We start from the raw sequence: 26,786 nt of genomic DNA, 5'->3' as shown, positions 1-26,786 counted from the left end.
TCCTCTCATGCTGTAGCCTCCTGCAGGAAGCAGGTGTCTTTGTTCAACAACTGGCATCCACAGCCCAGAAGGGTATTTTTGTCTGAGGACCTGTCACTGGGAGAGGCCAGCGGAAGTGCTGCTGGCAGTAATACACCCCCGCGTCTTCAGCCTCTACTCCATGGATGGTGAGGGAGAAGTCAGAGCCAGAGCCGCTTCCCCGGAACCGGAGTGGGGTTCCGGCCGCCCGGGCAGAAGCCCCAAAGATGAGCAGCCTGGGAGCCTCGTTGGGTTTCTGTTGGTACCAGGCCATGGAGGTACCTACCTCCTCGCTACTTCTACAGGTGATGGAGATGAAGCTGTCCTGAGATGCTGCTAGGGTCTCTGGGGTCTGAGTCAGGACGAGCCGCCCCCTGCAGCCTGCAAGGACACCCCATCCAGGCAACACAGTGTATTACGTCAGTCAAAGGCTTCGAGGAAATATCGTTCCTCGGAAGAACCATGCCATGCTTAAACCTGACAGAAACGAGAAGTCAAGAGCCCCTGGGCCTTCCCACCTTTGCCTGTGTCCAAGAATTCACATAGTTTTCTGTTGATGGGTCCTCGGGCCCAGGGTAAGCTATGAAACGTGACCCAACAGGGCACAGCCCCCCCCCCCCACAAGAGGCCGATGGACGCATCCCTCCCTTATAGCCTAAACGTCCCCGGTGAGCTTCCAAAGACAGGGTGGGCATGCGGTGGGAGCATGGACAGGGTCCTCCATGGTCCTCAGGTGGCCGAGGACAGGTTCAGGGCTGTTTGTGCCTCTGCCTCATTGTCAGCCTTGGGCTCTGTGCCCGGATTTCCTACTAAGCATTAAGTCAAAACCACACCACATATCCCACTCTAATTGCCCAAGCCCCCTTTTGAGCATATGATCTCTGTGTCAAAGGCTAAAGGTCCAGTTCCCGATCAGCAGTGGGAAACATGCTTACCCTGAAAGCCCATCACCAGGAGACAGAGGAGCTGGGCCTGGAGGCTCATCTTGGAGTATCCCCTGAATCTGTTGCTTCTGCACCAAAGGGCAAGAAGGATGGGGCTGGGCAGGTAGATCGTGGTCAAGGCTGCTCTGGAATGAGGGCCCATGCCCAGGGTTAAATAAGCACGGGTCTCCATGGAGTCGATTTGCATGTCTGAAGGCCTGACGGAGCTCTTCTGTCCTGCCTCTCAGGCTGGCAGGCTCCCTCTGCCTGCAGCTGGAGGAGGTAGTAGAGGTGATGGAGGTGCCTCTGGTCCCACGGAAGCTGAGGTTGGATTGAGGGAGACCAGGGAGGCTGGCCTATTCACAGGGCTCCTCTCCAGAGATAGCCAGCTACCTGCAGAGTGATCACTCAGGGATCTATTGTTACAGAAATGGGGTCTTGTTCTGCTTTCTGCTCTAACTAGGTGCCAAGTTAACCATTGATTGAAGCCCAGACCAGACAGATAAAGCAAAATAGTCAAGCTACACTGCTTCATCACAGAGAATATATTTCTGAATATACACAACAACAGAGACTGGTACTTAAAATTAAAGTTAAGTTGGGGTTGAAGAAAATAGTTATTATGAGGAGCCGGATGCCCACAAAGAGAATTCTGGTACACATTGCTGACCCAACAATGCAGCACAATGTCTAGCCCATGTCTCAAGAGAAGGGATGGTGTTTCCTGCCTCTGGAGACCACAGCTGTGGCCTTTACCTTCACTCCTGTGTGTTGGAAGCTGGAACAGCCCAAGGGTCTCAGGTTGGATCTTCTGCACACTTCTGCAGCCTTCCAAGGCAAGGTTATAACTCGAAGGTCCTGTGGACAGGACCCAGAGAGAACAATGGGGATGAAGTTTTGGGGGACCTCCTGGGATGTTGGGAAGATATTTTCAGTGTCCTCCTAACTGGCTCCATGGAGCATGCTTGTATGGTTCAACCTGGTCCCCTTCTTTTTGTCTATTTGTCATCAGCCTCCCTAAGGAAGAGCCTGTCAGTTACAGGTCAACAGAACACAGGGAAAAGAGGTAGTAGGCAAGTCCCCAGGGGCAGCACACAGACCTGTGGTCACCTTGACTCTTCTGCTTCTAGAACCTACCAGTGTTCAGAGAACCTGAGTTCTGCGAAAACAAAAGGGTTGAACAATCCCGCTACTAGCATTTAGAATCCCCCAGGAATTTAAGGAGACATTTAGGAATAAGTTATTGTCTCCTCACTGGAAGTAAAGACTTTTATTGGCTCTATAAAAGAATCTTTCATGACCAAGGAAGAATCTACATGTTGAGGAGGGTTGAAACACAAATGAGGAGCCCGATGTGGTTAGAGATGAAGATGAGGCTGTGTGGTCACTGGATGCCCCCCTGCTTTCTAGATGGCAGCCCTGTGTAGGTGCCAAAGACTCAGAATGGAGAGGGACATCAGCAAACTGCCCACAGAGAGAGTATGCACCTTCCTCTCCTGCAGACCTGCTAGTAGGCAGCAGGAGATCAGCTCTAGACTTAGCACTGCTAATCTGGGCTGGTGGGACCAGGGCGTGGGTGTTGTGTTGTGTGTGATAGAACCAAGCTTACTGCTCTAAAAGCACTGGCCCCGGTGGCAAGTGGGACAGCCTCTGAGGGAGACAGGAGTGAAGAGTGAAGGCTGGATTTGCACAAAGTGTCCCTGGCCTGGTGAAAGCTCTTCAGTAATTATCCTCTTCAGGGCACCTGAGTGGCTCAGTCAGTTAAGCATCCAACTCTTGATCTCAGCTCAGGTCTTGATCTCGAGGTCGTTGAGTTCAAGCCCCATGTTGAATTCCATGCTGGGCGTGGAGCCTACTTTACACAATAAATAAAATAAAATAAAATAAAATAAAATAAAATAAAATAAAATAAAATAAAATAAAATAATCCTCTTCTTCATGAGAGATACCCTGTCCACTGGAAACAGATTCTCAGCCGTCTAAATTTAGAAACTCCTCAGCATCCAAAGCAGAGTGAGCCTTTCCCCATAGTTGGGCAAAGTCTAAAAAATCAGGCATACAGAAAGTATCTCGGTCTGATCTTTGAAGAACACCATGGTTCTTGGGAGAGAAAGGTAAAGCCTCCCTCACTCCTGGCTCTGCGGGGAGGGGGAGAAAGACCCCGTGATGCCCTAGGGAATGAAGAACTTCAGCAGTGAGTGCTGCCTCACCCTCTGCCTGGAGTAGATAATACTCTCCCCCCACCTTGTCCCCCTGAAAATCCCTTTTCCTCTTTGAAGCCTCTCCTCTCCACACAGTTTCCCTGACTCCCATAGCCAGTGCCCCCTTTCCTCCACACACTCATCTTATCTTCACTATAACCACAGCACATCTCAGTTAAGCCGTAATATGTATGTATTCATGAGTACGTAATTATTTATGTGTCTAGGGGTCCATCTTTCCTAATAGACAGTGGCTTCCTTGAAAGTAGGAACCAAAGATTTCAATATTTATATCTCTAGGGCCAAGGGTCAATAGCCTTGTACTGTGTAAGGAAGTCCCCACCAGCAGGGACAACCCAGAAGCTCCTGTCTTTCTCCGATGCCTCTCTTCCCCAGTCATGGAGCAGGAGTGAGGGGAGGGAGACACTCAGGTAGAAGGGGTTCTTCCAACTCTTCCATCCCCTCTTCATGGCGATGTGATCCCAGGGCATCAGCTGATTTGGAGATGATATCTTACCAGGAGCCCTGGGTTCTTGGCTGGGCACTTGAGAGATTGGGTCACAGGAAGCCTCCCTGGTCCACAGTTGGCCAGATTCGTCACTGTAATATGAGAGCAAAATATTTCCCTGAGTCCCTGCAGCCTGTCCTGGAGGGGAGAGATGTATCAATTTGGTAGGAAAGTGGACCATTCTAATAGCCTTCAGCAGTAACTGAGGTCAGGTAAGGGGCAAGTAAGCAAGAACTTGATTTTTGTGTCACAAATCAGAGAGACAGTAGGATATTATATTCCTAATTGAGGGATATCTCCTATCTCCTGAGCCAGGATATGTCCAGAAAAATGATTCTTACCCCAGACTTTGCAAAATGTTTCAAAGTGTCTCATGAGCTTAAGAAAAATATAACCAAATTATAGTCATTTCCATACTTCGGGTAATTTAGGTATGCCACTCAGCCAATACCAAATACCCTGTCCCCAGTAAGTAAAAAGGATTAAAAAGGGAGACAACCAGTTAGAACAGCAAAAATTGAAAAGACAAGAAACAACAAATGTTGGAGAGGTTGTGGAGAAAGGGGAACCCTCTTACACTGTTGGTGGGAATGCAAGCTGGTACAGCCACTTTGGAAAACAGTGTGGAGGTTCGTCAAAAAGTTAAAAATAGAGCTACCCTATGACCCAGCAATTGCACTACTGGGTATTTACCCCAAAGATACAGATGTAGTGAAAAGAAGGGCCACATGCACCCCAATGTTCATAGCAGCAATGTCCACAATAGCCAAACTGTGGAAGGAGCTGAGATGCCCTTCAACAGATGGATGGATAAAGAAGATGTGGTCCATATATACAAAGGAATATTACTCAGCCATCAGAAAGGATGAATACCCAACATGTGCATGAATATGGTTGGAACTGGAGGAGATTATGTTAAGTGAAATAAGCCAAACAGAGAAAGACAATTATCATATGGTTTCACTTATCTGTGGAACATAAGGAATAGCAGGGAGGACATTAGGAGAAGGAAGGGGAAACGAAGGAGGTATATCGGAGGGGGAGATGAACCATGAGAGACTATGGACTCTGGGAATCAAACTGAGGGTTTTGGCGGGGAAGGGATGAGTGAGCCCAGTGATGGGTATTAAGGAGGGCACGTTCTGCATGGAGCACTGGGTGTTATACGCAAACAATGAATCGTGGATCACTACATCAAAAACTAATGATGTACTGTATGGTGAATAACGTAACATAAAAAATTATTTAAAAAAATAAAAAGGGAGACAAAAGTGGATCATAGTTGAGACAGTGACCACAAATACCCTCCATGAGAGCTGAGGACCACAGCCCCTACATACGATCAGAGGTCCAAAAGATAATAGCCCATGACTTTCTCTGTAAAGACAGCTTCCCTCCAGATGGTTAAGGGTTATCTCTGGTGATGTCTTTTTTGTTCAAGGTAATGGATAACACAGCAGGTCATTAAAAAAAAATCCTGAGAAAGGTCTTCCTTTGTGTGCCCCTCCAGGCCTAGACATACTTGATGTTGGATAAGAGAAATGCCTTGTGAACATAAGAATGAGAGAGGGAGAGAGAGGTGTGTTCACAGAGAATTGATACTGCAATAGTAGAGCAGGCTACGGTCATGGCCCCTAAAGGTATCAGATCCTAATTCCGCAATCCAAAACATTACCTGATATGAAAAAGGGTCTTTGTGATTAAATCAAGGATCTTGAGATGAGATTATACTGAATTAACCTAAGTGCAATCACAAGTGTCCTTATAAGAGAGAGGCAGAAGGGGTTGAACACAGCAGAGGAGAAGGCTAAGTGAAGTTGGTGGTGGGGATTGGAGTAGCAGCAGCCACAAGAACCTACAAGAGGTAAGGCATGGATTCTCCCCTACAGCCTCTGACTTCAGCATGACCCTGCCATAGCCTGATCTTGGCCCAGAATTCTGGCCTGCAGAGCTGTGAAAGAATACTGTTCTGTTAAGCCACTGTTTGGATAACTTGCTACTGTAGCCATAAGAAATAAACACAAATGGGGCTCCAAGAAGCTCCATACTAAAGGCACTGTTGTTTGTAATCTCCTTGGCTAACTTTCTAATGCTGTACCTAAATGAATTGGGGAACATTTTTATGGTGGAGAGTGATGTTAGCAAGATGGTGGACTAGGAGGTTCCACCCTTTGTCCTCCTACAGAAACAATGATTTAATGGCTACTCATGTACAAAAATTGCTCTGAGAGAGTTCCACACTGCAATTAAGAAGATGCAGCAACCCAGGGAGTCACAAACACTAAGGATGGCTGCATAGAAAGTGTGGGAAGAATTTTACCTGTGTCACCCCATCCCCCAGACCACCACAGCTTAACACCAAGAGGAATCCCTTTGAGCATGACTTCTCTCCTTGGAGGAAAAGGAGAGGATGCCAGCAGCCTTCCCCAGAGGTGGGGGGCCATCAGCACCATTGTGGATGTCACAGTCTTCATAGCTGAGGCCCCCCACAACCTTCCTCAGTATGGATTGCGTCTGATGGAGCTGCCCAGATCCTGCACCATTGTGCCCCACCCCACCCCAGCCAGAACCTCTGTGCCACACCCTTGGCCCCAGCCCCCCAGGGGTGAAAGGAAACACAGTAACAGAAATGTGAATCATATGACAACATAAATCTCACTGGTAAAGGTCAATATATACCTGTATATAAAATATTTTTAACCCTAATATAAAAATCAACCTTAAAAATGATATTAAAAAAATAAAAGGTTCTATTAGTTTAACCTTAATATTAAAAAAAAGAAGTAAACTCTGAATAAAAGAACAAAATTTGGGGGTAGTACAAGTGAAGATTTTTATATGTGACTGTAGTTATCATCAAAGTAAAAAAGTTATAACTGCAAGTATTTCATACAAGCCTTGATATAATCACAAAGAAAAAACTTGTCATGGATATACAAAAGATACAGAGAAAAGAATCAAAGGAAATCACTACAAAAAAATCAAATAACAAAAGACAGGAAAGGAACAAATCAACTACAAAAGCAACAGAACAATTAACAAGATGGCAATAGTAAGTCCTCTCAGTAATTACTATAAATATAAATGGATTAAACTCCCCCACTCAAAAGGCATAGAGTATCTGAATAGAATTTTTAAAAAAGACTCAGAGATATGCTGTCTATAAAAACTCACTTTACATTAAAGACACACATAGGCTGAAGGCGAAGGGATGGGAAAATGTACTCCATGCAAATGGTAACCAAAAGAAAACAGGGATGGTTATACTTATATCAGACAATATAGATTTTAAGTAAAAAAACTGTCTCTAGAGAAAAAGAAGGTAATTGTAATGATGAAAGGTCAATTCAACAGGAAGAAAACAGTTATGCATTTATATGCACCCAACATCAGAGACATAAACATGAAAAGCAAATATTGACATATCCAAAGGGAAAAACTGACAGCAATACAGTAATAGCAGAAACCTCAACAGCCCACTTTCAATAATAGATAAACACATCCATATAGAAAATGAACAAAGAGTTAAAAGAAGAAAATCAATAAACAGTTGATCTGAACAACACTATAGACCAAATGGACCTGACAGACATATACAGAACTTTCTCTAAGATGCTCAGGCGTCCCGTGTAGGCAGCATATTACAGAGGTGCAGGGGGTGCTGGCTGGGGAGCAGGGGAGTGAGACAGGGAGAAGATGGATGGTAAACTGCCCATCAGCAGGGCAGGCGAGGATGCCTGCATCTCAACCCCACATGGAAACAAGGGGAAAATGTCTCTGGGTGATTCCAGCTGAGAGGTGGGGAGCTGGGGTATTTTATCCACTTCCTCCTGTCAATCACAATTGAGGGCTGTCCTAGGGGGTGCTCATTCCAGGCCACCGGTGGGCCATGTATGCAGGCAGAGCTGCCTTCTCCAGCTGCAGAGAGAGCAGGAAGGCCCAGAGGGTCCTCTGGAAGTCAGCAGAGGTGCACTGAAGTGGAAGGCTGATGATATCCACCGAGAAAAAAAATGGTCTTTTCAATCAGGAGGAGCTCCACATGCCCTGCATCTCTCTGGAACATGATCCTGGCCGCCTGACGGCAAGCTGTTCCCTAGAAACCCAGCGGGTAGGGGAGGTCTGTGCACAGGCTGCCCACCCTGGTTTGGTGTTGATGCTGAAGGTTTAGTCCATTCCACTTCTCCTGCTGCTGGGGTGGTGGGGGCCAACGTAAGGATGTGAGCTATAAGGGGTTCGAGTCTTTGTCCAAGTTTTATCCAGATCCAAGATATTTCCCCATGCCCATTTGCACTGGCTTGACAGGAAATGGTGACTCTCTCCTGGAGACCCAGACAGGGAGGCTGGCTTCTGGGTCAAGATGATGGCCCCATCACTGCTCAAGAGTAAAAGAGAAAAGTGGCATTTATGGTGCACAGCAGGGGTCATGCACAGGGAAGAAACCACCCTCACTTGGGAGAGAGGATTTACTAACTGGCCTCCCCGCTGACCTGCCCTCCAGAAAGCCAGGCTGCAGTCTCCAGGAACATGCGGTCAGGGAGTGTTCAGAGCCCAGGGAGTGGGTGAGGCTGAGGTTTTATAGAGACTGGGGGTGGGGTCGTGGGGGGCCTGTGAAGGAGATGAGATAGGGGAGGGGGGAGAATGCAAAAAACGGGCTCCAGGGAAATAATGTGGGTAGTCCTATGGGGCTGTAGGTTTTCTGACTGGAGATGGGGGCAGAAATCCTGGTTAGGAAATCAGAAATATTGGGGCGCCTGGGTGGCTCAGTCGTTAAACCTCTGCCTTGGACTCAGGTCATGATCCCGGGGTCCTGGTATCGAGCCCCGCATCGGGCTCCCTGCTCGGCGGGAAGCCTGCTTCTCCCTCTCCCACTCCCCCTGCTTGTGTTCCCTCTCTCGCTGTCTCTCCCTCTGTCAAGTAAATAAATAAAATCTTAAAAAAAAAAAAAAAGAAATCAGAAATATTAAGAAGGGAACTCTTTCATCCAGGGAAAAAGACCCCGCCTGGAGTCAAACAAGAAGCAGCGCTCCGCGATGTTTCTGCGAGCTGTGCCTCGACCCACTCCAGACGCTGGACTTCACAGCTGCCGAGGAGAACGTCTGTCAGTGAGTAGGAGGCCTCAAGTTTACAGGCTGTCAGTACAATTAGGAGAAGCTTCTTTCCTACCTTCAGTGGCCATCTGCCCTCTAACGGGGACTCGGGTGTCTCACCGGCAGGCCCCATCCCACACATCCCAGGGCCCATCTTACTTCCACTGAGGGACCTGACAGCCCTTGATTTGGGGAGCCTCATGTGCATCATGGAAGGTGGGTCCCCACCTACATGCCAGGCAGGGGTGGCCCTGATAAACTCGGGCATCCTGATGACGACCCAACTCAGGGACCTGTGGCTCTTTGATAAGAGGTCCCCACCCTCAGGCTCCAAGGCTGTGGCCCTAGGTGTGAGAGTCAAGTTCTTGCTTCCCACGTGCAAAGCCTCTCAGGACCCCCTCTGGCCTCCTCCATGCTGGTGGTCCAGAATCACCATCCTGCTTTGCAAAGCAGCAATCCAGCACTAACTGCCTGGAAGGATTTCTTCATAAATCTTCAAAATGCACCCTCTGATGGGAAGCCGGCTGGATGAGTCAGCACCTCCCCTTCAAAAACACCTGACAAAGGAAGGAAATCTGCAAACACACACCGGGGTTGAGGAGACCCATGGCATCCCCACTCTCTATGTTGTAACTGACTTTTCTTGACCACAATTCTATTTTAAGGACGCTTGGGTGAGTGAAATCGAGGACATGAAGGTGCTTTAGTGCTTAGGATAGGAAAAGAAAAGTGTAGACAGGAAGAGAGTAGAATTCGTGAACTCTTCTCAGTGTTTGGGTTTCTCTAGCCCTGAGCACTGCCTGACTAAGACGCCAGGGAGGGCATCACTATTTATGGCTTCCTGTCTTTATGCTTCTGACTCCCTCAAACACGCACACAAAAGTAGGATGTCTGCCCCCTACTGAATGGCAGGTTGAGGCCTCGCCAGGCCCTTCCCCTTACCTGTCTTTTCTGCATAAGTTAGAATAATTGTAAAAGCAAATGAAAGAAACATTAGCAGTAAGTCAAGCAATAACAAGAAGTCCGAAGTTTGGAGTTATTAGAACTGACGTGCTGAACCAAGCCGAGAGCCCAGCGGCTGGGGTGACAGCGAGGGACCAGGACCTCGGAGCTGGGCCTGGCCTCCGTGGGGTCCACTGTTCTCAGAGCAGCTCTCCCTGGTGTTCAGTGGCTCTGACCCCTCTGGAGCCCTAAGAGGGTGGCCAGCAAATGTCCCCACCCTCCAGTCTTTACTCAGCCAGATTCTATTCTGGTTAGAAAAGGAACGTATGTTAAACAAACAAACAATTGTACCATTTACATGTTATATGCAAACACTATGTATAAACTTCATATCTTAAATGTTTTATATAAATCATATTTATATATGATATTTATCCATAATATAAATAAAATAACGTGTATATTTATATATAAATAGATATGACTTCAACTGTTGATATAATGTATGATTTTAAACTTGGATGTGAGCATGAACATTTAAAATCAGCCATGAGTTCTCAGCCCCATGGCCCCTTCCCCACTACAGAGCGGGAGGGCTGTGAAGCCCAGGACCCCACCCTCATGACCTGCTGGGCTCAGCACGGACCTGCCTATTGCTGAGGACTCTGAGTGACCTGGGGTGGGGGTTCTGGGGACCCCATGAAGCAGCAGGTGCTAGGGGAGATATGCAGTGGGTCTGGGCCTCCTTGAGAGGAGAGACATTTTCCCTCCAGAATCCAGGAGGTGGCAGCAGCTAGCACCGCCCCCCCCCCCGCCCCCCGCCCCCCGCCCCCCGCCCCCCGCCCGGGGCTCCGGACAGTAGCAGCTGCACAGATGGCCTCAGGGGCCTGTGTGCTCACAGACAAAACCACTCCATGGCCTGGTCCCAGCCTCACGTCTGACCCGCAACCGGATGTGATCCACCTGCTCAGTTCTCACTGCCACTCATGGTTGCCAGGACTTGGTTCCCAGTTGGGGGGGATCTGTCCCCGCAGGCAAGCTTCTGAGTATTTATAGTTTACTCTCTGGTTTCCAAGAACCACCACTTGCCAATAGCAACCCTTCCAAAGGATTCAGAAGTGGAGTCAGAACCACAGCTTAACAGGGGCCAGGATGTGGGACAGAACAAGGCTCACCCTCTGAAGGTGGGGAAGGCCTTCGTGTGAAGTAAAGGCGAATTGGTGTCAGTTTATTCAGGACAGGAGCTGTACAAACACGCTGCAGGCTCCCAGAGCAGGGGCAGCAGCTGGGTGAGGTTTGTGTCCCAAGAGGTGACAGGAGGAGGGGGCCTGTTCTCCTGAAAGCATCTTGGTGGTGGATGGTGAGGGCGACGTCTGTCCAGATCCGCTGCCCCTGACCGGGCGGACAGCATGTCTAGGGGGCAGTGTACGTGAGCGGGAGCCTGGGAGCTCGTCCTGCTTTCTGCTGATTTCAGGCTACAAGAATATTAATACTCGGGCTGGCCCTGCAGGGGGTGGTGACCCTCTCTCCTGGGACACAGGGAGGGAGGCTAGAGATATCGTCCACACAGTGTCCCCACGGGCACCTAAGTGGGAAAGCCAACATGGACATCCCCAAACATTAGTAGCAAGCAGGTAGCTCATTCAGCTTGATATATTTCTGATCAGAAAACAAGCTAACAGCTTCATCTTCAGGGAAATGTCTAAGCTTAATGCAAACAACTGAAGGTGAAGCCTGAGCCCACCTTACCAGAGTCAGAACAGCAGGAGGAAAAGGAGCAGAGCTCCCCACATCCCAGAAGTTCCTCCTGATGCCTCTCTGGCCCAGACAGGGTGGGGATGGGATACTAGTCAGCTCAGGCTCCCATACCCAAATCCCAGAGGCTGGGTGGCTTATACAACAGAAATTTATTTTTTCACAGTTCAAGAGGCTGGAAAGTCCAAGATCAAGGTCCAGTAAGATTTACTTTCCGGTGACAGCCCTCTCTATCTAGTTAGCAAAAGGCCACCTTCTCAACATGTTCTCACATGGCCTTTCCTTGGTGCTTGCAGAGGAAGAAAGTGAGCTCTACCGTGTCTCTCCTAATAAGGACACTAATCCTACCAGCACAGGGACCCACCCTATGACCCCATTTAACCTTTATTCTAGGCCCTAGCTCCACAAACAGCCACATTGGGAGTTAGGCCTTCAACATACAAAGGCGAGGGGGACACAATTCAGTCCCTAGCAGATGGGCAGGACCGGCTTCCAGTCACACAACAGAACAAGTCAGCACACAGGTGGCTCCTTCCAGGTGTTTCCGCTCATACCCGGAGAATTCATTCAAGCCGTGGGTGCTTCCCTGTGGATAATGGGCCACTGTCACTCAGCGACTGCCCCAGTGTTTTTAAGATCTGGGCACTCTCTTTATGGAGTTTGTTTGCCATCTAGTGGCGGTTTGTTGCTATAGCAACTTATAGGAGTTCGGTTGAGTTCCCTCGAATCCTGACCGTGAAACTTTTCACTCACACTCATGAAGCTGACACTGTTACATCCATCACTAGGCCAGTCTCACTAGGGAGCACAAAATGACTCCTCTCCTCCATGAGCCAGTTACCCGGTTGAAAACATAAGACTAACAGGTAACCAGGAATGAGAGAAGATACTGGTCATAGGACAGTGACGGGCTAGGTTCTGTGATCCATACAAGATGCCAGAGTTGCGGTTTTGGAAAAGACAGGTGGGCCGGGAGGGAGCCTGCAGGCATAATGGCAGGGGCTGGGGTGCAACGCAGAGGGTTCCTGGTGTAGATCTGTCACCCCAGCCTCACTCTTCCCATCCAGATGCCCCGCCAGAGCAGCTCTGAGAACCACAAGGACGCATCTGGGCCAACAGCTGGGGAGGTTTGTGTTCTAGCTGTAACACCATGAGTGACCATTACCGACCAAGAGCACTTCCTGTGATGCTGAAGTTGTGTGTATTTGTGCTGCCCAACGGTGTCGCCATTAGCCACATGTGCCTATTGAGCACTTGAAATCTACTAGTACAAGTAAATTTTCCTTTTAGTTCATTCTAATTTAAGTTTATATAGCTGTGCATAGCTGATATTTACCACATGAACAGTTTCGTTTTTGACAGTAATAACTAGCACTGTCACCAGGACAATCAGCTGATCACTGTTGAGCACAGAGCCTGCCCCCACGGCCACTGCACCAAGCTGGGGGTTGGGGTGTGGTTGTGGCCGAAGTGGATGAAACACACGGTAGATCTTTGGAAGCTTCCCTGGTTTTTGCTGCTTCCCGGCAGGCGATGGAAACTCCCTCTCCTGGAGACACTAAGAGGAAGGTTGCCTGCCGGGTCACCACTAGAATAGGAGATGGAGACAAAACACAAATGTGTCCCAGTATTGATGATGTCCCACTGCCTGGTCTTGCCAGCGAAATGGCGCTGGTGACCAAAGGGGGCTGGGAAGGCCTCATTCACTGAGCAGCGGTCTCAATCTCAGTCCCATAGAACGGGTGCACTCTGCACAGGATGGCCCCCCATTCCGTTTCTCAGCTTGAGCCACATTCCCTTTCTCAGCTCAAGCCAGAACACACGACCCAGAGGGCTAGAGCCCTGAGTCCACAGCCTGGGCTGCCCTTGCCTGTCATGCATCCTGTCCAGAGGCTGTGACCAACCACTGATAAGGGCTTGAGTAACAGAGGGGGCGTCTTGGGAACATGCAAAGTGACGACGGATGCAGATCTGGGCTTCCAGCTTCTGAACAAAGGACACATCCTGTCTCATGGGTGTGACCCAGGCCAAGGGGCTTGATGAAAAATGTAATGAATTTTACCTTTCCAGTGAGAAAACCCTCAGAAGTCTCCTCATTCTTACAGGACTGGTTTGGTTTGGACTAGAGAGGAAAAAATGTTCTTTTTAAATAAACACTTAATGGTTTGTTGGGATCTCCTGAGGAGATAATGATTTTAAACACTATCACCGCCCTCTGATAGATTCAAGATGCTGAGCAGACAGAGAGGAAGGGAAAGTTACTGTTGATCCTCAGATAGGGTTCCTGTGTTCCCTAGGGAGTAAGAGACAGGACTTATAAAAGAAAGTTATTGAAATGTTCCCTCTTTTCCATGTCCTCCTTCTTGCTTCCACTCCCCAAATATCTTCTTTCCCCCACACGTATCTAAACTTCACATCAGATTCAAATGGTTTTGAATACAAAGGCTCATTGACCCCTGGCGAGAAAAAGATTTTCAAAATACAACTGGTAGCTTGGACCCAAAAACCTCCTCTGCCTCCCCAGTCCGGGTAACAGAGCCAGCTAAGCTTCCCTAAACTCTGCAGACTACAAGCCCTGGAATGAGGCAGTTTCTCTCTCCGACCCAACTTCCAGAAGTTTCCATGGCAGTCATGGAGATGCATTTTGTGAGTCTTCCTATAAGAAAGACTGTTCAGCTGTGAGATATACAGTAGGCTGACAGCCTCCAGCTGTGGCCTCTCAGGACCTGCCACAGGTTTGATTGGAATCAAACCCACATTCTTCCCAGACAGCTCCCAACCAGTGACTGAACATGGCGGAGGTGCTCAGGTCTGGCCAATTCTGCCCCATGGTGGTGAGGGAGCCCTTCTCCTGGGCAGGGACGTTTCCCATTGGGTTGACTAAGACTGTCCAATTTCTGTCACGGCCTGGGGTTCTCCTTATCCAGCTCTGCTTCCTCCTCCTGTATCTTTCACAGGTAGGAGGTTCATTGCCCTTCTAATGAACCTCCTACCCTCTCAACTCCATCTCACCACCTGCTTCCCGGAGGATCCAAATGGATATAGTTGGCGCCAGGAAGGATCTGAGAAAGCAGGGGTTGGGGACAGGGTCACTCAGTACCCAGAAGGTAATGAGGATCCCCATCCATGGTCGCGGCGGCTCAGTTGCTGAAAGTGTGCTGAAGGTTACTTGAGGGAATGCGCCGGTGGAGAGGAGACAAAGGTGGCTGCAATGATTCAGGGATCTGGGGAGGAAGGGTAAGGCAGTGAGCCCAGCAGCTGGCTGGCAGGTTGCACTGGCCCCAACAGGGCCTGAGGACAGGTGTGAAGGGGCGCCTGGGTGGGTCAGTCAGTTAAGCAACTGCCTTTGGCTCAGGTTATCATCCCAGGGTCCTGGGATCGAGCCCCACTTCAGGCTCTCTGTTCAGCGGGAAGTCTGCTTCTCCCCCTCCCCCTGCTCATGCTCTCTCTCTCTCACTCTCTTTCAAATAAATAAATTAAAAAAAAAAAAGCAGGTGTGAAGGCTCAAGGACATCCTTAGCAGTTTAGAAAAAAACCTTTTTTCCCTTTGTGGGAAAGCAGAAAAAGCCAAAGACCAAACTCAGAGCCTAAAAGCCTGAAAAAGATGAAATGCTCAGCGGAAACAAGGCTGCCATGCCAAGGTCAGAGGCCAGCTGGGGAAACCTGGGACCCTGGCGTGTGGATGGGGAAAAGTGGTAGAGGGGACACAATGGTGTACGCTGGAGACTAATAAAATACTGCATGTCAATTACACCTCAATTTAAAAAAAAGAGAAAGTGGTCTACTTACTATTCCTTAGAAACACTCCATGTTCTTTCAGTTTCCACTTGTTTGCTCACACATCTTCTCATCTGCATCAGGATCTGAGAACAGAAAAGTTACCCTGGACGGTCCATGCCAGGAGGCCACGTCTGCACCATCGACTGGTAATGGAACGAGAGCCCAGATATGTGCTACCCTTGGACTGAATTTTCTACAGGTCAAACAATATTCGTTTTATACTGCCTCCTCCTGGGGCACCTGGGTGGCTCAGTCTGTTAAGCATCTGACTCTTGGTTTTGGCTCAGATCATGATCTCAGGGTCATGATCTCACGGGTCATAAGATCAAGTCCCGAGTCGGGCTCCATGCTCAGTGGGGAGTCTGCTTGAAGATTCTCTCCCTCTGCCCCTCCCTCAGCTTGCAGGCGTTCTCTCTCTCTCTCATAAATAAATAAATCTTTAAAAAAAAATATATATATATACTGCCTCCTTTAACATGTCCTATTATAGTATTAAAAGCCCTCATATCAGTATGTTACGTTTTTATCCAAAGATCTTGTTTGTTTGTTTGTTTATTTACTTAAGAGAGGGAGAGCACAAGCAGGGGGAGCGGCAGGCAGAGGAAGAGGGAGAAGCAAGCTCCTCGCTGAGCAGAGAGCCCGATGTGAGACTCGATCCCAGGACCCTGGGATCATGACCTGAGCCGAAGGCAGATGCTTAACCGACTGAGCCACCCAGGGGTCCCAGCATGTTACTTTTTAAAGATTATTGGAAAAATGGCACTTTTAGAAAATATATATGGAGAGTTACTGTACCCCTTGTTATCACAACTGTCTCCTGCTTGTGCATCTTTCTGAAACCCCGATTATTTATATTTTCCTTTAGATTCTACAAAATTTTAACAATATCCTAAAAATTGTCTAAGACCCCGCTTAACTGCTACCTCCTTCATGAGGCCTTCATTGATTCCTCCGGCCAATATCTTCCTCAGAACTCCCAAGGAACTTGTGGCCTGACTGCTACCTTCAAGTTACATTTACACGGTCGTTGTTGGTATATGTGTTTTACATCCTCTTCAACACTGTGAACTGCCTGAAAGCGAGGATCACAGAGGCTATAATCACAGTCCCCGCCCTGCGCAGGACAGCGGACTTCATGTGTTTCCCTGCTGTTCTTATATTCGATTGGAGAAGAAGATGGAGTCATCCTTTCTGCTCTTGGGGGAAGGAACCCATAGCCATGAAAGGATCAATAAACAAAGGGTCAGTGACCAAGTCACTGAGGCAATAAACTTTGTGTGGAAGGTCCAGGGAAATTAAAGGCCAGATGAGTGAGCACCCCTTGCAGACTAGGGAGCCACCCTTCAGAGACGGCTTGGAAAACTTCAGGGTGGTGGTTGGGAGTCTGTGAGGGGAATAGGAACAAGGACAATGACTGGTGGTTCCCAGATGGTTAGGATAAGGGAACAGTTTTGGCACAGCGTTTGGGCAGATGGGAGGCAGTGTGGGTGAACGTCAGGGAGGACTGCGTGTGAGGAGAGCCGAGCCCTCAGGAACCCAGACCAGGAGCACAGATGAAAACTAGCGCTGTAGGAATGGGGTCACCACTGCCTTACCCTCCAGAGATGTCCCCTGGCCAGTCCTGAGTCTTAGCCGCGCAGCGTGCAGACAGGAGGGCTAGTGATCTACAGCGCCCTCTGTGGGCAGGGGAGGGCATGGCAGTGATGGTGGTGATGATTCCCACACGCTCCCCTCGCCCCCTCCACAACCCCCCTCCCCCGCCCCTGCACCACCACCACCAGGCACTGGTCTCTCACCTGCTCTTCTGGGGCTCTGAGCTGGGACCTCGTATGACCCATATGACCCGAGCTCTAGACTTTCTGACGGTTTGCATTCTCAGGCAGTGTAATTCCATTTGCATAATAGTTCATAGCAGTTACAGTTACATGAACTGATACATCACATTAGAGAAAAATACGATTTTTCTAGGACGATAATTTCCTTTTTAAATGATGATAATTGCCTTTTTAAAACAAGTTAATATTCTCATAATATTCCTTCTCTTTTTTGTTGGTTGGTCAAGCCAGACTATTCTAGTCATACTCTTAAATAAAGAATCAAATCTTGGTTTCCATTCTTGGGTTAAGAGTACTTTCAGTTTCATTTTTTTTTTTTTACTGTTACAATTAGTTTTTTGTAAGGGCTGACTGATTTGTTGATTTCTAACTATTTTAATTACTTGGTGAGGTGTTCCAAGGAGGATTTTTTTTTTTTTTAAGGTCTGGATTATTGCTATGTATTTTATACTTGCTACTGTTTTCCCTGCATCCTGTATGGTCACTGGTTTTATCTCTGGTATATTCATCATCTCCAGATGGTTGTTTAGTGTCTCATTCTTTTTATTTGTGACTATGGTGTTATTGAGTATGCATTTTCCTTGTTTGTCTGCATATTTCTTTGTCCTAGATTCTGATATCGCACTATGCCCACATCTGAAACCAACAAGCAGACCAGCATAAACACTGGCCCAACGGCTGCCTGCAGGAATTCTCAGCGGGGACTCTCAACAGGAGGTAAGGCGCTGTTCCTTGGTCCACCAGGTTGGGATCCCTTCGAGGTGTAATACCAGAAAGTGCCTCTTCCCCCATCTTCTTCAGACAAAGCCCTCTGAAAACACCCCCGAAGTTCCTGAATGTCTGCAATTGTGAATTAAAAGGACTAGGTCCCCTCTAGGGGCCTGAGAAGTCTTCAGCTCTCAATACACATTAGAATCATGTTATGGGCTTCTTTGAAAAGATCAGTACCTCGGTCCCACCAGAGACCCCAAGAATCTGATCTCTGGAGGTGGGGCCAGCTCCCCGGTTGGCTATCACTTGCAGCCCACGAGGCTTGGGAGCCACCAAGCCAGGCTGTCCAAAGTTGGCTCAGGAGTTATAACTGCCAGGGGTGGGGGTACCACTGCCGGGAGTGGGGGGCGGTGTATCTTTCCCGACACCTGGGACTGACAGGCAGGCAGAGCTGGAGCCCGTAGCAGAATAGACTGGGAAAACACAACCCCAGAGGACCCACTGGATGACGAGGAAGAGTAGTGTGAGGAGGCTTTCAGCCAAGCGTTAGCATCCATCGGTCCAGCTGCTGGGGCTCTGCTTTATCGGACTTCTGTGCTACGTGGGACAAATTGAAATTGGCTAGGACAAATGGCTTTACAAATCTGATTATCTTGGGGCGCCTGGGTGGCTCAGTCGTTAAGCGTCTGCCTTCGGCTCAGGTCATGGTCCCGGGGTCCTGGGATCGAGCCCCACATCGGGCTCCCTGCTCAGCGGGAAAGCCTGCTTCTCCCTCTCCCACTCCCCCTGCTTGTGTTCCCTCTCTCGCTCTGTCTCTGTCAGATAAATAAATAAAACCTTTTTAAAAAAATCTGATTGTCTTGAAAAAGTATTGGCTTTTTCTCTCAAGAACAAAATAATTTTGTCGTCCTTTCCCTCTTCCTTTTCTTTAGGAGTTCTTACAACTCGAGGGTTATTCTTCCCGGATAAACTTTCAAGGCTGTCAATATGGTTGTTAAATTGCACTGCTGTCTGAGTTATGGGAATGAAGTTATCTGCTTTCTGCTTGGTCTCTTTCCCTAATTCTGTAAGTCTGTTCCCTGTTGCCTTTATTCAGCTGTTAATGACTTACAGTTTGTGTCTGAGGTTCTAATTGGATTTCGTCCTTTGCCGAATGAGAAACTAATTCTTCAGAGCTTCTAGGTAGAAGAGGTGACGGTGCAAATGCGCTGAGCTAGCTGGGGACAAGATGCCCCTCTCCCTGTGCATCTCGTCCTTCCCCAAGCAAGTGGGTGGATGGGAGGGCTGACTCCAAGCGGGTATGGGGCAGGGGGGATGTGGGGAGCATGATCCTCCAAGCTTCCTGCTGGGCCGTCCAAACTTCCTCTACTGTGAGTCGTGCTACCTCAGCATCTGGAAGAGCTGCCATGGACACCTCTCTTCCTTTCTCGCTTGCTTGATTTCCCCCACCCTCCCTCTCTCCCTCCATCTCTCTCTCTCTCTCTTTTTTTTTACTCTATTATACTCAGCTGGAAAACCTAAGCTGTGCAAACCAGCTGCTCTTTTGGGCCATCACAAGGTCCAAGCAGAAATCTCTCAGTGTTAATTTTGTTCTTGATCTCTGATCACGGTTCTGGATTCATAGAGAGCAGCAGAAGAAATGTAGGCACTTCCCTCCCAACTTGGCCAGGACCGAGAACATTTCAGAGGAATTCCAGGAATAAGGAATGGGTCAGTAATGAAGGCCTGAGCACTGACTGCGTGATAAGCCCCACGTCCACATTGTTGCCTTCACTCAGACCCTGCGCAGCGGGGGCTCCCTGCTGCCACCTCGGCCAGCTCTTCCTTGCACATAGCCCTGAGCCTGCTCTTTCAGTCTGATGAGTCTAGGTGATGGCATTGAACTGAGCCTCGCTTCCTCTTCTCATAAGCTCTGCATCACCCCCACCAACACCCAGGCCTGCCGGCCCCTGGGCTCTCAGGTTGGGTTTAGCCCCCGGGTCTGCAGCATCTGCCCACTAACATTTACAACTAGGCGTTCCTTCGACAACATGACAAGTGCCAATAAATGACCTGACCACACTGGGGGAGGGGAGTCCTTCTCCTTCTCCTTGTCACTGTGGATGGACATATCTTTCCCCCAAGGAGTTACTCTATTTGGGGCTCGGATGGGGAAAAGCAAGCAAGACAGCCAGACATTCTCTAGTATACATCAGGTCTCTTAATGGAGAATAATGAAATCATCTGTTACACTCAATGACAAGTATCCTTTACCATTCCTCAACCATACGAGATTCTATCCTCAGCGCTTCTCAGAATCTTCCAGCTTGGCCCACAGTTACCCAAACTGATCAATGGGATAAGGCACATTATAAACTCCACATTCCTCCTCCATCATGTGGACTTCTGTAGGGAACATGGGCTGGTTTGGGTCACACAAGTATCAATTGCCTGGTGTGACAGCACCTGATGGTTTTCTTCTAGTGAACTGTTCTCTCCTGACTCCCAGCCCTTTTCTTCAGATGATGGTACTGAGTCCAGCCCCTGCTCCCAGGATGGGACCATGACCCACACCACATCCGTCAGAGCCTTTCATTTCCCTGGCCATTGGTTGGTTCTGGGATCAAGCCACATTTGAAGTTATATCCTTAAACTCTCTGCCACCTAACCTATAAATTCCCACTTTGCTTTAGCAGCTCTGGGTTGGGCTTGCTGTCCCTTGCAACTGAAAGAGCACGGATGATTCATCCATTAGAGCCTGGTGCCTGAGAGAGGGTGCCTGGGTGAGGCCAGCTGCCAAGAATGCGGGACAGAGAATGCCAGAGTGTGCCTCCAAACCTGCCGAAGGCCCCATCCCCAGGCCTCTGCTCTGACTGCCTTCCAATCTGCACCTGCTTTGTGCTTCTTCTTCCACTGAAATAAATTCAGTCCCGCAGCCATGACTCACCCCAGCTCGTTCTCATCAATACCCAAGGCTCTGCCATCGGTTTTCTTCCCCTTCCCCTTCTCTTTTCATAGCCCGTGAGAGTGATGGTCAGCCCACGGCCAAGTCCATGGTCTTGGGACTCCCACAGACCCTCTCGAACCCTCACCTTAAGGGCTCCTCCACCGAGGTTCCTTAACACATCACAATTCTCAACTCCAGTGATGCATAGAATCCCTGGAAAGGACTGGGTGAAAACCCAGCCTGGGCCCATCCTCAGCTCCTCTGATTGAATTGCCCCTGAGCTGTACCCAGGCACTGGGACTTTGTAAAATTCCCCAGACAGCTCAAAGGTGCAGCCATACAGCATGAGTCTGCCCACAGTTTCTGGGGACACTCCGAGTGTGGCCCTTTGTACCCACTTGTTCCGTTTAATGGCAAGTTCACACACAAACACAAAGAGCCTCACATGGCATTGCAGACCATGTCACCCCTTTTCTAAAAACCTTCTAGTGGTTCCCATCGCACATGGAATGGTCTAGAAAGCTCTGTGAGATTTGACCCCCGCCTGCCTCTTGACCTCATCTGGGAGCGCTCTCTTGCGCTCTTGTGAGCCAGCCACCCTGGCTTCATCCTTCTCTCTTTGTCTGGGAATGTCCCTTCTTGTGCCTGACTCCCGCTCATCATTCGGTTCTTGGGATAAACGTCCCTTCTTCCGAGGTGCCTTCCCTGGCCCCCCCAGCCAACGTAGATCCCCTCTGCCGTCACGTCATCACGTAGTCTTGTTTCAGAACATAGCACTTAGCACTATCTAACGTTATCTTGTTGTTCTCTGTATTTATTACCCATCTCCGCCCCAGACACAACACACACCCCAGAACGTAAGCCCAAGAAGGCAGTAATTCCTTCTTTTTCTCCCCCTCTATATCTCCTTGAGCACAAGGTGCACTCAGCAATACCTACTAAATGGAAGGAAACATTCCCCCCGCAGCGGAGGAAGAGCGGCAGATATCAAGTCCCACCACACGGTGGCAGCACCCACCCGGTCAACTGAAGGTTCTACTCACCCACTGAGAATAGAGTCTGGAGAAATCGTCAGCCAAGTAGGCACTTCCGGCTTTCCATCCTGCTATATCTGTCTAAAGAACCTACGGGCAGTGAAGACGAGCTGTCAAATCATTGAAAAGGAGTTTAGGACTTTAAACTGTCCTTACTTAGCCTCAATTATTCTATCTTTATAATGGACATGTTAATATTCTTCCAAAATATGTGGCATCATCTAAAAACTGGCTGCAAAATCATTTAAAAGGAAAGATTTCAAATGCTACAGAAATAAGTGCTGGGAAGACTTTTAGAGGTGAGAATAGAGACCAGGGTTTGGGGAAGAAGTTAGCTAAGGTTGGAGCTTTAGGACCTTCTAGTTTATTCATATTTACGGAGCAGCTCCCATCTGCTTAACCATGTTGCTAAGCATAATTGAGGATATAAAACAAACTTGCACATTCCTTGCCACAAATAGGCTTTAATAATAATTATTATTATTTGCAATTGTAAGTTCCTTTATTTTTTTGATAAAACATCGCCATATATTTGGAAACACAAAATGAATACATGAAACATGCAGAGATAAAGTGCTAAACTTTGGTAATTCACACAGCTAAAAATTAAGACAGTGTCATGGAAGGGGAAAAGAGGACATGGCTTGGAGAAAGGTGACCTGAGTTCAAATCCTGTTTGAGTTTGTGCCAATCACTTAATCTCAGAGTATCTGGTTTCATTGCCCAGCACGGGGCCCCACACGTGCCTGGTGCTCCACACCTGCTCGCTGAATAAGTGAATGCTTTTGTAAAGTGGGAATGATAAAATAATGCTAGTCTCTGTGATTGCAAGGATTAAATGAGATCATGAATTCAAACAGGCTTTGTAATTCATAAAATGCCATGGCATATTGTGTATTATTATCGAAAGCTAATTGTATGGCCAAACAAGGAGACAGGCTTAAAGTAGGGTTGGAGGGGTCCCTGTCCACCACAGGTCCTCCCACGAAGGCTGGTCCAGGATGGGGAAGGGAGATAAAGTTCCAAAGCAGATGCTCTACCGCTGTCAGCAAATGTGCAGTCAGCAGGTGCCCACCAGCAGGGCCGATTTTGCCCTTACTAAGCGGGGAGATGTGTCCTTACTCGGGCACAGAGGCCAGAAACACTTCCCTTGTGGCTAGGTCTTCTCCACAGTATTGAGAGTTGTCTTCTACCAAATTGGATCTGATCGTATTTCTGGGAGGACCCGTTCCATCCCCACCTCGCACACATTAGCATCCTCAGAAGCAAGCCTCTCCATCCATTCAGAATCTTAGTATTGCCTCTATAATTATTATAGTTATGACTATGACAATCATTATAAAGAAAATCATCCAAATGCAGTAAAGCAGAGGAGTGGGGGACCCTACGGCTCTGAGTGCAGTCACAAGGCCAGCAAACACAGAGAAGTAGCAAGGGCTCCCTCCAGGCTCACGGGGAAACAGGGTGTAAGCAGCAGGGGTAGAGGGTTGCTATACCATGGCCAGAGAAATCCCTTCCTTCCTCCTCCCCACCCAAGCTGTGTGCATTCGCCTTTCCCCTCCCTCCCCTCTGTGACCACCCTCGCTCAGGGCCTCACTGCGTCATGCCTGGATTACTGCAACACGCCCATCCCCCCACCCTCCCAGCCTCCAGGCTCACCCTCTAGAGCCACCCCAAAAGTGTCTTCCCCAGGGAGGGGCTTTCATGTCACTCCCCTGTTCGACGTCTGCGGGAGCTTCTCCTTGCGTAGAGAGTATATGCGGAGGTCTTCATCACAGCTGGAAAACCTCTGTGGACTGGCCACCTCTTTATCCTACTCAGCCCACAGACAGAAAGACCGACCCGCTGTGTCTGCAAACATACCACTCGTTCATGCCTCACGTCCCCGCTTCTGTCTGTACTCATTCTCTTAGCCTGACTGTTGGGAATTACCTACCATCTTTCCACCTGACTCAAAGGCCTTCAGAGCCCTAGCTCAAACTACCTCCTCCATATATTTCCCACTGTCGGAATTCTTTACTCTTCCCTCTCTCCAAAGGATTTTATTTGCATATAGGATATCCTGCCTTGGGTTTGAGCTACTAAGTTCACGCAATTAGTTCCCTCGACTCTACAATCCTTGAAGGTCGGGGTCTATACCGGAGTCCCTCCCACTCAAGTGTGTAGCATCAGGAAATTGTTGGAACTGAATAAATGCCTGGTGAGTTGCAGGTACCTCAGATGTGTCCTCGCCTTTGCCCTGTGTGATGGGTATAACATGCACCGCACGTGGGCAAGGGGAAGCCAAACAGCTTGGCCTGCGCCAAACCAACCAAGTGGTGCAACCATACAGAGCCAAGTTCAATGCAAAAGAAGCCAGGGCCGGCGCACTCTGTGATGGGGAAACCCCTGATGTGACTCTGAGTCAAAATATGTTACATAGTGATTAAGGAATCCAGACCCTGTGTCTGGGTCCTGGTTTCATGATTTCTACTTGTACGATCCTGGGGAAGTTTCTTGACCTCTCTGAATCCGTTTCCCCACTTAAGAACCTCATGGAATCGCAGAGGATAAATTAGCATCAGGTACCTCGCATTGAACCGGGCACATACGGATACACAGATAAAGCTTGGTTGTTATGAAATCAGCACTGAGAGCATTGGAAAACAACAGACTCAGATTTCTCTTTTCTGCCTGGGAATCGTGGCAAGGAGTCCAAAGTACCATCGCAGGAATGGGGAGGAGAGGGAGAGACTGCAAAAACAGCCCCCGATGGTCTGAGCACATTCCCAAGATACCAGGCCACACATCAGCATTTCCCAAGCAACAAGTCACTGTCACTTCCTCCCCCGTGCCCTGGGAAAGTGCACAAATTGAGTTCATTTCATGAGCCTCTGTCTCCTGTTCTCAGGCCCAGTCATGACCCTCACTAGCTATTTGATACTCCAAACTCCAGGTATGGGCCATGTTGCACTCGGGCCCAGGGGTACCTGGAGGCCCACAGGAAATGAAAGCAGTTTGCTGAGAAAGGGTTAGCATCAGGCATGGAAGAGATGCCTCCCCGCTCCCCTGCATCCATGGAAGTATTAACTAAAGTGGAATGCAGTCAATCAAATGGAAGGCAGAAGACAGTGAGAAGAAAAGAGAAGGTTCCGGGGCGCCTGGGAGTCAGCAGAGAGACCTGCTTTCCAGGTAGAGTTGCAGAAGCTCAAGAGTTCAGGGTCGAAAGTTAGCCTGGTGTATGTTCAATTTTCTGCCCCTTTTCTTCCAGCTGCGTGGCTTTGGGCAAGTTATTTAAGCATTTTGCAATTCATGTCCTCACCTGTAAAGGAAAAGTACCACTAGCTGCTTGCTAGCGTCTGTCCGAGAAAGGTGGTGGGGAGTAAATGAGATCACACCCAGAAAGTGCTTCCCACGCCACGTCGCCCACCGCCCACCGTAGGGGCTCACTCGGGGAGGAGGGTTGGTGAGGATGATAATTTGGTCCCGACACAGACTCACTCCAGTTCCGCTCCTTTTCTGCCCAGGCCCCCAGCAAGTGATCCAGATGTCCTGACGGGGAGGAGCTGGGACCGGAACGGGCATTCTTCTTGGGAAATCGGAGGATGAAGGAGAGCCAAACCAAGAACCAGCTGAGCCTAACAGCTAAGTAGACATTAAAACACTCAGAATCATTACACTGAACTAGGTAGGAGCGCGTCTGCCGAGGTCTCTCTCCTCTGTTTGCCTGAAAGTGCCAACTTGCACAGGATTTAACCATGTCTCCCTGCCGGATTTGTACTCCTGGGGTCATTTAAATCATGGCAGGTCTTATTACACGGGGGCAGATGTGAGGTTTCTTCTAGAAGGAGCCCAAGGTCTGTGGGTTTCAGCAGCAAAGGCAAGGAGGCCTCCAGGACTATTTCAGGAGGGCCTGAGCTTCAGAAAAAGACCACCTCTTTGGGATCCCCATCTACAGGCCTCTGTTCGACCCCGGGTGAAATCTGCTCAATTAGAGCATCGAGGCAGTATTTAGTGAGCAACTTCCTCAGGGGCCAGGGGTCAGGAACTGCAGCCGTGCCTTGGGACTAAGAGGAGGGGGTGACTCCTAGAGTAACAGATGTCCCGAAGAAGCCATGAGCTGTGGCACTCGCCACCCTTTGGTTATTGTAATGTCACCGGGAGCTTGCCTCTGACCTGTCTTTGCCCTGACCCCAGCACCCATACGACAGCCTGACAGGTGCCTCATAAACACCTGTCCAGCAAACAAACGAAAGTCACCATCATTAGAATTGAGCTTGGCCACACCCTCTGGCAGCCACTCTCCCCTTTGGTCCCCACGGCAGCTTGAGACTTGCCCTCAGCACGCATTGTTCACACACCAGGCTCATCTGGAGACTTCTAGCAAGTAAGCAGCAGCACGAGGTCTTCTGAGCACAAATCTTGGAGCCTTCCATGATGCCAGGGGATAGAGGACTGTGGGAGAAGGTGTAGGGGGGATGCGTAGTGCTGCCTGGTGTGTCCTGGGACACGTGTCAGCGTTTTGCTCCTTTCTCCTCCTCCTGCACGGGCTTTGGGGGAACCAGAAGTTTGGGCCTCATGGGGCACCCCGCCTTAGGTTGTTGTCACTCACTAGCTTCTCTGAGCAGAGGAGCTGGGTGAGACACTGTCAAAGAACTGTGGCTGCTCAGTGGGAAGACCCAGAGTCTAAGAACAGCTCAGCTCCCTGCTGGCCCTGGGCGCCTGGCAACCTCATGTGGTATTTCTGGCCCTAGGTCTCCAGGCCGGCTCCTGGGGTGGGGGAGATGGCCCGAATGACAGTGGGGACGTGGAAGGAGCTCGGGTGGTACCTGGTGCATGATGGGTGCCGCAAAGATGGCAGCGAGCCTATGTGAGAAAATTCACGCCGAGGCGTTACCGCGGGCCCTGGGTTCCATGCACGTTGCTGCTATACTTCTTGTTTCTGACCAACTTTGTCCCTGGGATGCCATCTGTCGAGTGTCCTCACACCAGGAGCCCCCTCCCTCCCTGGCCACCTCACCTTCCTCCTCCCCTGCCCTCTGACAATCACCCACTGCTTCTCCACCCTCCCCAGGTCCCCTGGCTGC

The 26,786-nt window shown here is 49.2% G+C and overlaps 2 long non-coding RNA genes across 3 annotated transcripts; one reads left to right on the top strand and one right to left on the bottom strand.

Moving 5' to 3' along the window:
• Positions 1–1,587: 1,587 nt before the first annotated feature.
• LOC113937985 lies at positions 1,588–20,825 on the bottom strand. 2 transcript variants are annotated; one of them, XR_003524778.1, is made up of 5 exons: positions 20,687–20,825; positions 15,224–15,297; positions 3,660–3,742; positions 2,551–2,793; positions 1,588–1,799 (listed from the first exon to the last, which is right to left on the bottom strand). It is a non-coding gene; the product is annotated as an uncharacterized LOC113937985 (long non-coding RNA). The 2 variants fall into 2 exon arrangements; XR_003524777.1 differs by lacking the exons at positions 1,588–1,799; positions 2,551–2,793; positions 3,660–3,742 and adding an exon at positions 14,453–14,658.
• LOC113937986 lies at positions 16,098–25,362 on the top strand. Its single transcript, XR_003524779.1, has 3 exons — positions 16,098–16,456; positions 17,660–17,766; positions 25,227–25,362. It is a non-coding gene; the product is annotated as an uncharacterized LOC113937986 (long non-coding RNA).
• The last annotated feature ends 1,424 nt before the right edge of the window (positions 25,363–26,786 follow it).

The sequence above is a fragment of the Zalophus californianus genome, chromosome 8 (genome assembly GCF_009762305.2).
Source record: "Zalophus californianus isolate mZalCal1 chromosome 8, mZalCal1.pri.v2, whole genome shotgun sequence".
Classification (NCBI taxonomy): Eukaryota; Metazoa; Chordata; class Mammalia; order Carnivora; family Otariidae; genus Zalophus; species Zalophus californianus.
This window is presented reverse-complemented; position numbering and strand designations above follow the sequence as displayed.